Source organism: Rhinolophus sinicus, linkage group LG03 (genome assembly GCF_036562045.2).
Source record: "Rhinolophus sinicus isolate RSC01 linkage group LG03, ASM3656204v1, whole genome shotgun sequence".
NCBI lineage: Eukaryota > Metazoa > Chordata > Mammalia > Chiroptera > Rhinolophidae > Rhinolophus > Rhinolophus sinicus.
Genome location: NC_133753.1, coordinates 127751455 through 127763666, shown reverse-complemented (window position 1 = coordinate 127763666; position 12212 = coordinate 127751455).

Below are 12212 nucleotides of genomic sequence, written 5' to 3'. Positions count from 1 at the left end.
CAGGCAGGAAGACAACAGGGGAGGGTGTGGCGATGTAATATTGTGATTTATAATAAGAAATGTATGTGGCTAGTCTTCGTCCCTATTTCTGGTAGAGCTCTTAAAACCCTTGGAATTTCCTAAGTGATGAGAGCAATAAAGAAATATTTTGTTATGTTAATGAGATGGCTGTCCCCTAAGGATGGGGGCTAATTGCCAGGAGACCCAACCAGTGATAAAGGGGTTGGAACTTGCAGTCCTACTACTGAACTCCCACCTCCAGGGAAGGGAGAGGGGCTGTAAGTCAAATAAATTACCAATGGCCAATGATCTAATCAAGCATGACTATGTAATGAAGTCTCCGTAAAACCCCCAAATGTCAGGGTTCCAAGATCTACTTGGTTGGTGAACACATGGCGATTTGGGGAGAGTGGCATGCCTGGAGAGAGCATGGAAGCTCCCAGCCCTTTTTCATACCTTGCCCTATGCTTCTCTTCCTGCTGGCTATTCCTGAATTACACTTTTAAAATAAACCAGTGATCAAGTAAGTAAAATATTTCTCTGAGTTCTGTGAGCCACTCTAGCAAATTAATCAAACCTAAGGAAGAGGTGTTGAGAACCTGTAATTTATAGCCAGTTTGTCAGGAGTACAGGTAACAACCTGGGCTTGCAACTGATGTCTGAATTAAGTTGGTAAGGGCAGAGGTCTTGTAACCTCCAACCTGTAGTCAGTGAGTCAGAAGAATGGATAACAGCCTGGGCTTGGGACTGGCATCTGAAGTGCTGGGGTGGGACACCCTGTTGGTGTCCAAGAATTGCTTGTTGCAGGTATGGCAGACCACCCTGCCACATTGGAAAATAAGTCTCAACACCAATTCAGGTAGTATATATGGATACTAGCTGACTGTATCCCTTATACGGTGTCTCCTCAGAAGTTCTCCAAACAATTTGGCATACATTGACCATAACTTTTTGCTTGGGAATGTTTCTCCTCCATAAATTCAGGAGTATTGGTATTAAGAAAAAGGAGAGAATAATTTTTGGTTAGGTGACTAGAAGTTTCTACTGAGCCTCTTAAAATGCAAACTTCCTGACAGTTACCTACCTGCTTCAATTATGTCCAACCCAGTCCTTTCTGTTAGCCCATTTTCATCACTTTTTTAAAGACCGCAATTGTAGTTAGTATGTGAAATGAAACAGTGATCCCATAATCAAGAATATAGTTCATTCTTCATTCTAAGTTTTATAATAAAATTAGCCGACTGCGCATGTTCGTTGCTTATTAGTCTCTCATGATTAGGCAACCCTTAATTTTTCACAGTAAGGGGACACTAGATTATCATGGATAACAACAAATAAAGGAAGCTGGTGAAATGCCCAAATTAAACACTAGTTTTCAGAATTTAAAAAAAAAAAAATTCCCACTTAAATTGTCAATTGAGTTTCACACATACGAAAGTAAATGAAGAAACCAACTACTTTTCTAAAAAATCAAATTCTGTGTTTGTAGACAAACTGACACACGTAAGAAAATTATAGTTTGTATAAGTGAAAAAGAAGGAATTCTTCTTGTTGTTTAAAGGAAGTTGTCAAAAAAAGTGTCTTAATATTTAGTATATTAATGTGAATTATATAGCATTTAGGGATAAACAGCTAAGGTAATATGTTTTCAGTTTCTTTCTTTTGCCTTTCCCTGCTTACACTAACAGTGGGGTTAATGAGGAACCAAATGGTAAATTCTAAAGAAATCCAGTGTTAAGACTGCCAGAAACATGCATGGATAATGCTACCTGAAGGAGCAAGGGAGGATATAATCAAATTCACAAAACGTATCATTAACAGCCATGAAACTCTTCGATTGGTTATGTAATACTCTAGGCTCTTCCCCTGTTAAATTATGACCTTGGCAGAGGTCACCTCATGGCTTTAGCTCAACCCAGTTTAAGTCACAAAGACCTCTGGTAGACCTCTGGACACAGCTGGCTTCAGACCTTGCTCTATTCCTTAGGTGGCAGAAGGCTTTGGGCAAAGGACTCAAACTTTCTGAGGCTCAGTTTCTCCACCTCTGATGTGTTGTTATGAAGATAAGAGAGAGAACATGAGGGACAGACTTGGCACATAGTAGTAGCCTGAAAATTAGTTGATGCCAGGGAGACAAGGGGAGAACTAAAAGCCAGTTGGAGACTTGTAGACAAAAATATGTTGTTCTTCCTTTATGATTGCTTGGTGAAATATAATAGTCAGTCAAACAAGTGCAGTTATTAAAGTTTACTGTATATACTGTACATGCATCATCAACTTGAATGGTCAATTTTGAAAGACTAATTATAATAAAATAAAGTTAATACTACAACTGTAATGAACATTATTCTTAATTGAGTTATAATTGACATGTAACATATTAGTTTCAGGTGTGTAATATAACGATTCGACAGTTGTATCATAGATAAATGATCACAATATCTAGTTAATGTCCTTCACCACACAGTTACAAAATTTTTTTCTTGTAATGAGAATTTTTAAGATCTACTGTCTCAGCAACTTTCAAATATACAATATAGCATTATTAACTGCTGTCACCATGCTGCTGTATATTACATCCTCCAAGAGTTACTTATTTTATAACTGGAAGGTTATACATTCTACCTGCTCACATTTCTCCAACCTCCTACACTCCTGCCTCAACCGACCACCAATCTGTCCTCTGTATCTGTGAATTAGTTGAGGCGGGGCAGGAGGGGAGAAGTCAGTGTTTTTTTTTTGTTTTGTTTTGTTTTAGATTCCACATATAAGTGAGATCCTACAGCAGTTGTCTTTCTATGTCTGCCTTACTTCACTTAGTATAATGCCTTCTGGGTTCATCAGTGTTATTGCAAACTTTAGGATTTCCTTCTTTTTATGGCTGTATAATATTCCATGGTGTATACAAGGTCAGACAATTAAGTTTGAGAACTCATCCTAGAAAAAGTGCTACATACCCCATTGCTGAATATCACTACGGTCACCTTCGAAGTACTCCCCTTGGGAAGCTATGCACTGATGCCAGCGCCTAGTCCACCCTTCAAAGCAATTTTGGAACACTTTTTCTGGAATGGCAATTATAGTTGTCATTATATTCCCCCTTGATGTCCTGAATGTCATCAAAATGTCTTCCTTTCAATATTTCCTTTATCTTCGGGTAAAGAAAGAAGTCATTGGCAGCCAGATGAAGTGAGTAGGGAGGGTGTTCCAATACAATTATTTTGTTTACTGGTTAAAAACTCCCTCACAGACAGTGCCGTGTGAGCTGATGCATTGTCGTGATGCAAGAGCCATGAATTGTTTGTGAAAAGTTCAGGTCGTCTAACTTCTTGACCCAGCCTTTTCAGCACTTCCAAATAGTAAACTTGGTGAACTGTTTGTCCAGTTGGTACAAATTCATAATGAATAATCCCTCTGATATCAAAAAAGGTTAGCAACGTCGTTGCAACAAGTTCACGAACTTAATTGTCTGACCTCATATATACCAATCTTTATCCAGCCATCTATGGATGCACAGTTAACGTTGCTTCCATGTCTCAATGTGTCAGCTGTTGTATGCAACAGTGAACATGGGATGGGGGTAGAATACAGGTATCTTAAAAGTTAGTGTTTTCTTTTACTTTGGATAAATAGTCAGAACTGGAATTGCTGGATCATATGGTAGTTCCATTTTTAATTTTTTGAGGAACCTCCATACTGTTTTTCCCCCACAAAAAGTGCACAAGGATCCCTATTTTTCGACATCCTCGACAACACTTGTTATTTCTTGTCTTTTTTATGATAGCCATTCTAACAGATGTGAAGTGATACCTCCTTGTGGTTTTGATTTGTATTTCCCTAATGATTAGTGATATTGAGCATCTTTGCATATTCCTGTTGGCCATGTATATGTCTTCTTTATTAAAATGTCTGTTCATATCCTCTACCCATTTTTTACTTAGATTGTTTGATATTTTTGCTATTGAGTTGTATAAGTTTTTATATATTTTCAATATTAACCCCCTATCAAATATTTGATTTGCAAATATTTATTCCCATCCAGTATGTTGTCATCTCGTTTATAGTTTCCTTTGCTGGGCAAAAGCTTTTTGCTGTGATTCAGCCCCACTTGTTTATTTTTGCTTTCAATTGCCTTTGGTGTGGTGTCAAATCCAAAAAATCATTGCCAAGTCTGATGTGAAGAAGTTTACCACTCTGTTTTCTTCAAGGAATTTTATGTTTTCAAGTCTTAACATTCAAGAATCCATTTTGAGTTAAATTTTGTGTGCAATGTAAGATAGCGACATTTCATTCTTTTGCATGCAGTTGTCTGGTTTTCCCCACACCATGTACTGAAAAACCGTCCTTTCCTCATTGTATATTCTTGGCTGCTTTGTTGTGTGTTAATTGACCATATATGTGTGGGTTTATTTCTCAGCTGTCTATTCTACTCCATTGATCTACATGTCTGTTTTTCTGCCATTAGCATACTGTTTTGATTATTATACCTTCATAATATAGTTTAAAATCAGGAAACATTATGCCTCCAGTTTTATTCATCTTTCTCAAGAATGCTTTGGCTACTCAGGGTCTTTTGTGGTTTCAAACAAATTTCAAGATTTTTTTGGTCCTATTTCCATGAAAAATGCCATTGGAATTTTGATAGGGATTTTACTGAATCTGTAGATTGCTTTGAGTACTATGGACATTTTAATATCTGTCTTCCAACCCATGGGTGTGGAATATCTTTCCATTTTTAAGTCTTCTTCAGTTTCTTTCATCACTGTCTTATAGTTTTCAGTGTACAGATCTTCATCTCTTTGGTTAAAATTTTTCTTAAGTACTTTATTCTTTTTTATGCAATTTTAAATGGGTTTGTTTTCTTAATTTCTCCTTCTGATAGTTTGTTATTAATGTATAGGAACACAACTTGTTTTTGAATATTGATTTTTATGCCCTTCAACATTTCACAATTTATTAGTTCTATCAGATTTTTTGGTGGATTATTTAGGGGTTTCTATATATGATCTCATGTCATCTGCAAATAATGACCATTTTACTTTTTACTTTTCAATTTAAATGACGTTTCTTTTTCTTGCTTAATTGCTCTCCCTATAAAATCCAGTAAGTACAGTGCTGAATAAAAGAGGCAAGAGTGGGCATCCTTGTCTGGTTCCTGATCTTTGTCTTTTGATTGGATAATTTAGTCCATTTACACTTAAATTAATCATTGACAGGTATTGAATTATCATGTTTTTGTTATTTTCTGTTTTTTTTGTAATCCCTCTGTTCTCTTTTTCTTGCTCTCTTCCTTGGTGATTTGAAAACAATTCACATTTTTATTTTATGTATCCCTTAACAAATTAGTGTACTTAAAGTTATTTTTACTAGATTGTATTTTAACCTTCATACTAGCTTTATAAATTATTAACCTACAACCTTAGAACTTTGAATTATTCTTAATTTTACTATATATTTCCCTTTACCAGTGAGATTTATACTTTTATAGGTTTTCCTGTTACTAATTCCTATTTTGTTGCTTTAAAAAGTCTCTTTAATTTTTCTTGTAAGGGCGATATAGTGGTGATCAACTATTGTAGCTTTTGCTTGTCTGGAAAACCCTATATCTGACTTCCATTTCTCAAGGACAACTCTGCCAGGCAGATTATTCTAGGTTAACAACTGTTTTTCTTTTATCACTTGGAATGTATCATGCCACTTCCTTTTGGTTTGGAAAGTTTCTGCTAAATGTGCTTATCGTCGTATAGGGGATCTCACGTATGTAACAAGTTGGGGTTCTTTTGATCTTCAGTTTCACACTTTTTATTAAAGTATAGTGACATTCAATATTATATTAGTTTCAGTGTACCACATAGTGATTCAACATTTATACACCTTACAATCTGATCGGCATAAGTAACCATCTGTCACCATACAAAATTATTACAATATTATGGACCATATTCTCTATGCTATACATTACATTCTTATGACTTATTTACTTTATAACTGGAAGTGTGTACCTCTTATTCCTCTTCAACTTTTTCACTCATCCCTCTACCACCCTCTCCTTTGCAACCTTCAGTTTCTTCTCTGTACCTATGAGTCTGTTTCTATTTTGCTTTGTTGGTTTATTTATTTTGTTTTGTTTTAGATTACACATGTGAAACCATGCGGTGTCTGTCTTTCTCTGATATTTCACTTAGAATAATACTGTTTAGGTCCATCCATGTTGTCGCAAATCGCAATATTTCTTTATTTATTGGTTGAGTAATATTCCAATAGACAGACAGACAGACAGACAGATAGATCTTTATGGATAATTGTTTTCTGATTTGGGGGTGGATACCCAGAAGAGGGATTACTGGGTCATATGGTAAGTCTTTATTCTTAAGTTTTTGAGGAAACTTCATATTGTTTTCCATAGTGGCTGTAACAATTTACATCCCCACCAGCCATGTATGAGGGTTCCTTTATCTCCACAACCTCTCCAACACTTGTTATTATTTGTCTTGTTGATAATAACCATTCTAGCAGGTGTCAGGTGGTAGTTCATTGTGGTTTTGATTTGCATTTCCATAATAGCTAGTGGACGTTGTGCATTTTTTCATATATCTGTTGGCCATTTGTTTGTCTTCTTGGGAGAAGTGTCTGTTCAGGTCCTCTGCCCATTTTTTAAATGGATTGCTTGTTTTTTTTGTTGAGTTATATGAGTTCTTTATATATTTTGAATATTAGGTCTTTATCAGACATGTTGTTTGCAAATATCTTCTCCCATTCAGTTGATTGCCTTTTTGGTTTGTTGATGGTTTCTTTTGCTGTGCAGAAGCTTTTTAGTTTGATATAGTCCCATTCATTTTTGCTTTTACTTCCCTTGCCTTTGAGGTCAAATTCATAAAATCCTCTCTGAACCTAAGGTCCATAAGTTTAGTACCTATGCTTTCTTCTGTGCAATTTATTGTTTCAGACCTTATGTTTATGTCTTTGATCCATTTTGAGTAAATTTTGGTATATGGTGACAGATAGCAGTCTAGTTTCATTCTTTTGCATGTGGCTTTCCAGTTTTCTCAGCATCTTTTATTGAAGAGGCTTTCTTTTCTCCACTGTATGTTTTTGACTCCTTTGTGAAAAATTATCTGACAATAGATAGATAGATGTATTTCTGGGTTCTCAGTTCTATTCCATTGGTCTGTGTGTCTGTTTTTCTGCCAAACCATGTATGCTATTTTGATTATTGTCACTTTGTAGTCAGGGAGTATGATACCTCCAGCCTTCTTGTTTTTCTTAGGATTACTTTGGTTTTTCAGGGTCTTTCGTGATTCCATACAAATCTGACTTTTTTTGTTCTATTTCTTAAAAAAAAAAAAAAAATGCCATTGGGATTTTAATGGGGATTGCATTAAATCTGTATACTGCTTTGGTAATATGGCCATTTTAACTATGTTGATTCTTCCAATCCATGAACATAGAATATCTTCCCATCCCTTTGTGTCTTCTTCAGTTTCTTTTAATAATGTCTTAAAGTTTTCAGTGTATAGGTCCTTCACATCCTTTGTTAAGTTTATTCTTAGGTATTTTATTATTTTTGTTATGATTCCAAAACAGTTCTTTTTTTTTCATTTCTTGTTTTGAAATTTCATTGTTAGTATATGGGAACACAATGGATTTTTGTACATTGATTTTGTATCCTGCAACTTTACTGTGTTTATTGTTTCTAGTAGTTTTTTTGGTGGATTATTTAGGATTTTCTATATACAGAATCACATCATCTACAAAAAGTGACAATTTAACGTGTTCATTCCCAATTTGGATGCCTTTTATTTCTTTCTTTTTCCTGATTGCTCTGGCTAGGACTTCCAATACCGTGTTGAATAACAGTGGTGAGAGGGGGTATCCCTGTCTTAGTCCTGATTTTAGAGAAAAAGCTTTCAGTTCTTCACCATTAAGTATAATATTAGCTGAGCATATAACATTAGCGTATATGGCTTTTACTGTGTCAAGGTACTTTCCTTCTATACTAATTTTATTAAGTGTTTTAATCATAAAATGGATGTTGTATCTTATCAAATGCTTTTTCTGCACCTTGTGATGTAATATGGTTTGTATCCTTCATTTTGTTTATGTGGTGTATTATATAGATCAATTTGCATATGTTGAACCATCCTTGTGCCCCTGGAATGAACCCCACTTGAATGTGATGTATAATCTATTTAATGTATTGTTGTATTTGATTTGCTAGTACTTTGCTTAGGATTTTTTGTGCCTGTGTTCATCAGAGATATTGGTCTGTAGTTTTCCTTTTCTGTGTTATCCTTACCAGGCTTTGGTATTGGGGTAATGTCCTCATAAAATGAGTTAGGAAGTATTGCCTCTTCTTCAATTTTCTGGAAGAGTTTGAGGAGGACAGGTATCAAATCATCTTTGAATGTTTGGTAGAATTCACTAGTGAAGCCATCTGGTCCTGGATTTTTGTTTTTGGAGAGGTTTTGGATGACTGATTCAATTCCCTTATTGTTACTCAGTCTATTTAGATTTTTCCAGTTCTTTGTGATTCACTCTAGGAAGGTTATATTTTTCTAAGAATTTGTCCATTTCTCCTAGGTTATTTAATTTGGTGGCATATAGTCCTTCACAATATTCTTGTATGATTTTTTATATTTCTGTGGTATCTGTCATAACTTCTCCTCTTTCATGTCTGATTTTGTTTGTCTCTTCTCTTTTTTCCTTAGTGAGTCTATCCAGGGGTTTCTCAATTTTATCAATCTTTTAAAATAACCAGGTTTTTGTTGCATTAATTTTTTTATATTGTCTTTTTGTTTTGTTTCACTTACTTCTACTCTAATTTTTATAATTTCTTTCCTTCTGACTTTGGATTTCATTTGTTCTTTTTCTAGCACTTTAAGGTGTAATGTTAGATTATTTATTTGGGATTTTTCTTGTTTTTTGAGATAGATCTGTAATGATACAAATTTCCTCTTAATACTGCTTTTTCCTCATCCCAATAATTTTGATAGGATGTATTTTGATTCTCATTTGTTTCTATGTATCTTTTGATCTCTCCTTGTGTTTCTTCTTTGTCCCAGTTCTTCTTTAGTAGCATGTTGTTTAACCTCTATGGATTTGTGTGTGTTTTTCTGCTTTCTTTTTGCAGTTGCATCCAATTTCAAATCCTTGCAGTTGGAAAATATGCTTGGTCTGATTTTGGTCTTCTTAAATTTGCTAAGGCTAGTTTTATGTCCCAAAATATGGTTTATCCTTAATAATGTTCCGTGTTCAGTAGAAAATGATATATAATCTGGTGTTCTAGGCTGAGAGGCTCTGTAAATGTCCATTATGTCCATGTACGCTAATGTGTCATTTAAGGCTGATATTTCCTTATTGATTTTTTGTTTGTTTGTTTGGATGAGCTATCCTTCGCTGTCAATGGTGTATTTAGGTCCCCTACTATAATTATGTTTTCATAAGTTTCTCCCTTCAGTTCTTTTAGTTGGTTTATATATTTTGGTGCTTCCTGATTGGGAGCATATATATTGATTAGTGTTATGTCTTCTTGTTGTATTGTCCCCTTTATCATTATGAAATGTCCATCTTTCTCTCTTGTTACATTTTTTTTATCCTGAAGTCTGTTTCATCAAATATAAGTATGAATACACCTGCTTTTCTCTGGATGTCATTTGCTTGGAGTATTATTTTACACCCTTTCACTTTAAGTCTATGTTTGTTCTTGCAGCTGAGATGTGTTTCTTAGAGCAGCATTTGGTTGGGTTTTTTGTTTGCATTATCAAATCTGCTACTCTTGCCTTTTTATTGGTAAGTTCAGTCTATTTACATTAGGGTAATTATCAGTATATGAGGATTTCCTATAGTCATTTTTTATTTTCTGATAGTTTGGTGTCTCCACTGTTTCTTTGCCTATGTGTTTCTGTCTGTTATTTTAGTTTGGTTATTCTATGATTTTTTTTCCCTCTGTTTCCTCTTTTTATATGTTATGTGTCTCAGTTCAGGATTTTTTTTTTTTTTTTTTTTTTTTTTGAGTGGTTACATGAAGTTTATGTAAAAGAAAGTTTCATATATACAGTAGTCCTTTATCTTTGGCATGCATCATATCTCCATTCCAGTTTGCAAATTCAGACCTTTACCCTCTCTCCTTTTATGTTTTTACTGTTACAAATTATCCCTATTTATGCTGTGGATTCATTTCTGAGTTACAGTAGCAAATTCTCTTCTTCTCATTTTCTTCTGACATTTGTTATTTTTAAGTGTATAGTAAGTGCCTTATTCTGTGTAGGGGTTGCCATTTCCTGCTTCTATATGTCTGTTAGTACTCTTACTCATAGTTTTGTATCCTTTGGTCTTTTTTGTTTCAGGTAGAATAACCTCCTTCAGTATTTCCTGTAATGCAGGCCTTGTTTTGGAAAATTCCCTTAGCTTCTGTATATTTGGAAAGTTCTTTATTCCTCCTTTATGTCTAAAGGATAACTTTGCTGGATATATTATTCTTGACTTGTAATTTTTCTCTTTCAATAGATTGAATGTTTGATTCCACTCCCTTTTAGTTTTTAGAGTTTCTGCTGAAAAATCTGATGGTAATCTAATGGACTTTCCTTTGTAGGTTACCTTCTTCTTTTCTGTGGCTGCCTTGAGAATTCTTTCTTTGTCATTAAGTTTTGAAAATTTCAATATAATGTGCGTTGGAGAAGGCCTTTTAAGATTGATGTAATTAGGTGTTCTATTTGCTTCTTGGATTCCAGAATCCAGTTGTTTCCATTGGTTTAGGAAGTTCTTGTCGACTATTTGTTTGAATAGGCTCTCTGTGCCCGTCTCCTCCTCTTCTCCTTCTGATAAACTCATTATTTTTATATTCTTTCTGGTGGAGTCAGATACTTCTTGTAGAGTTTTTTCTTTTAATTTTTTTTAACTCTCTCAAGTGTCTCCTTCCATTTGCATCCTTTCCAGGATTTTATCTTGGATATCACTATTTTTTTTCCCCTCCATCTGTTCAGCTCTATTTCCTAAGCTCGCTATTTCATTCTTCATCTCTTTTATTGAGTTCTTCAGCTCCATAATTTCTATCTGATTCTTTTTAAAATTTTTAATCTCTTTGGTATTCATTTTGTTCATTGATTTTATTTGTGTTCATTAAACTCCCTGTCCGAGTTTTCTTGCATGTCATTGAATTTTTTCAGAACTGCCATCTTGAATTCTCTGTCTTTTAAGTCACATATTTCCATGTCTTTAAGTTTATTTTCTGGAGATTTTTTATTTTCTTTTTGAGCTGCCTTGTACCTTGGTTATTCATAGTAATTAATGGATTATTTCTCTTCCTGGGCACCTACAGGAGTGAATTCTGCAGCAGGTTGATAGGAAGGTCTTTCTTTTGTTTTCCATTAAATAGCACTGGAGTGTTTTATTTTCTCTTGCCCAGTTCCAGCTTCTCGCACAGTTGGAGATATACTGGGCAGGTGAGCATCTTCCCTGTGACCAGGTCACCTCAATTTCAGGGTCCCATCCTTGTGGGAGGATGTGGTGGGCAATGGGCTTCTGAGCCCCTGAAATCCCAGGACTGCCACTGCAGCCAGATGCAGAGCTGTGTGCCTCAGCAGCTCTGAGTATCCCTGCTAGGATCAGTCATGAAAAGTGGTTGCAGGGTGCACTGGGAGAGGTGGCTGGTGTGTTTGTGTTTTTTTTCTCCTCCAAGTAATGACAACTGCCAGACTACAGCTGCCTTGCCCTCCCTTGTCATTGGTATTAGCTGCAGTGTGTGTGTGTGCTGACCAGGAATTGTCTCTTCAGTTTGCAGGGCTGTAGATATTCTGCTCTTTAACCCAACACTGCTACAGTTTCTTCTGGGGCCTGCTGCTAGCACTGGGAGGGTGCGAGGGCAAGCTCTGAGAAGTTGGGGGGAGGCAGCCAGGCTCTGTGGCTTTGTTTTCTCCCTGGCTGTGAGGGCTGTTAGAGCACAGCTGTTGCATTTCTGTATTTGGTCTCACCCTGAAATCTCTGCCCTGGTCACTAGGTTCAGCTGGTAACTAGGTACTATAAGCTGATCCCTTAGGCAGAATTTCTGGGCCCACAGAGAGTGCACTTGGAGTCTCAATCCTCCGCTGTCCCAGGAAGGCAGTGAGTTTCAGGCTGTATTTGGGGTCCTGGACTCTGCACTTCTCCCTTTCCTCTAACCCTGTTCGCCCCCTTCACCTACTTTCAGGTGTTTCAATGAGCAGATCTACAGACAT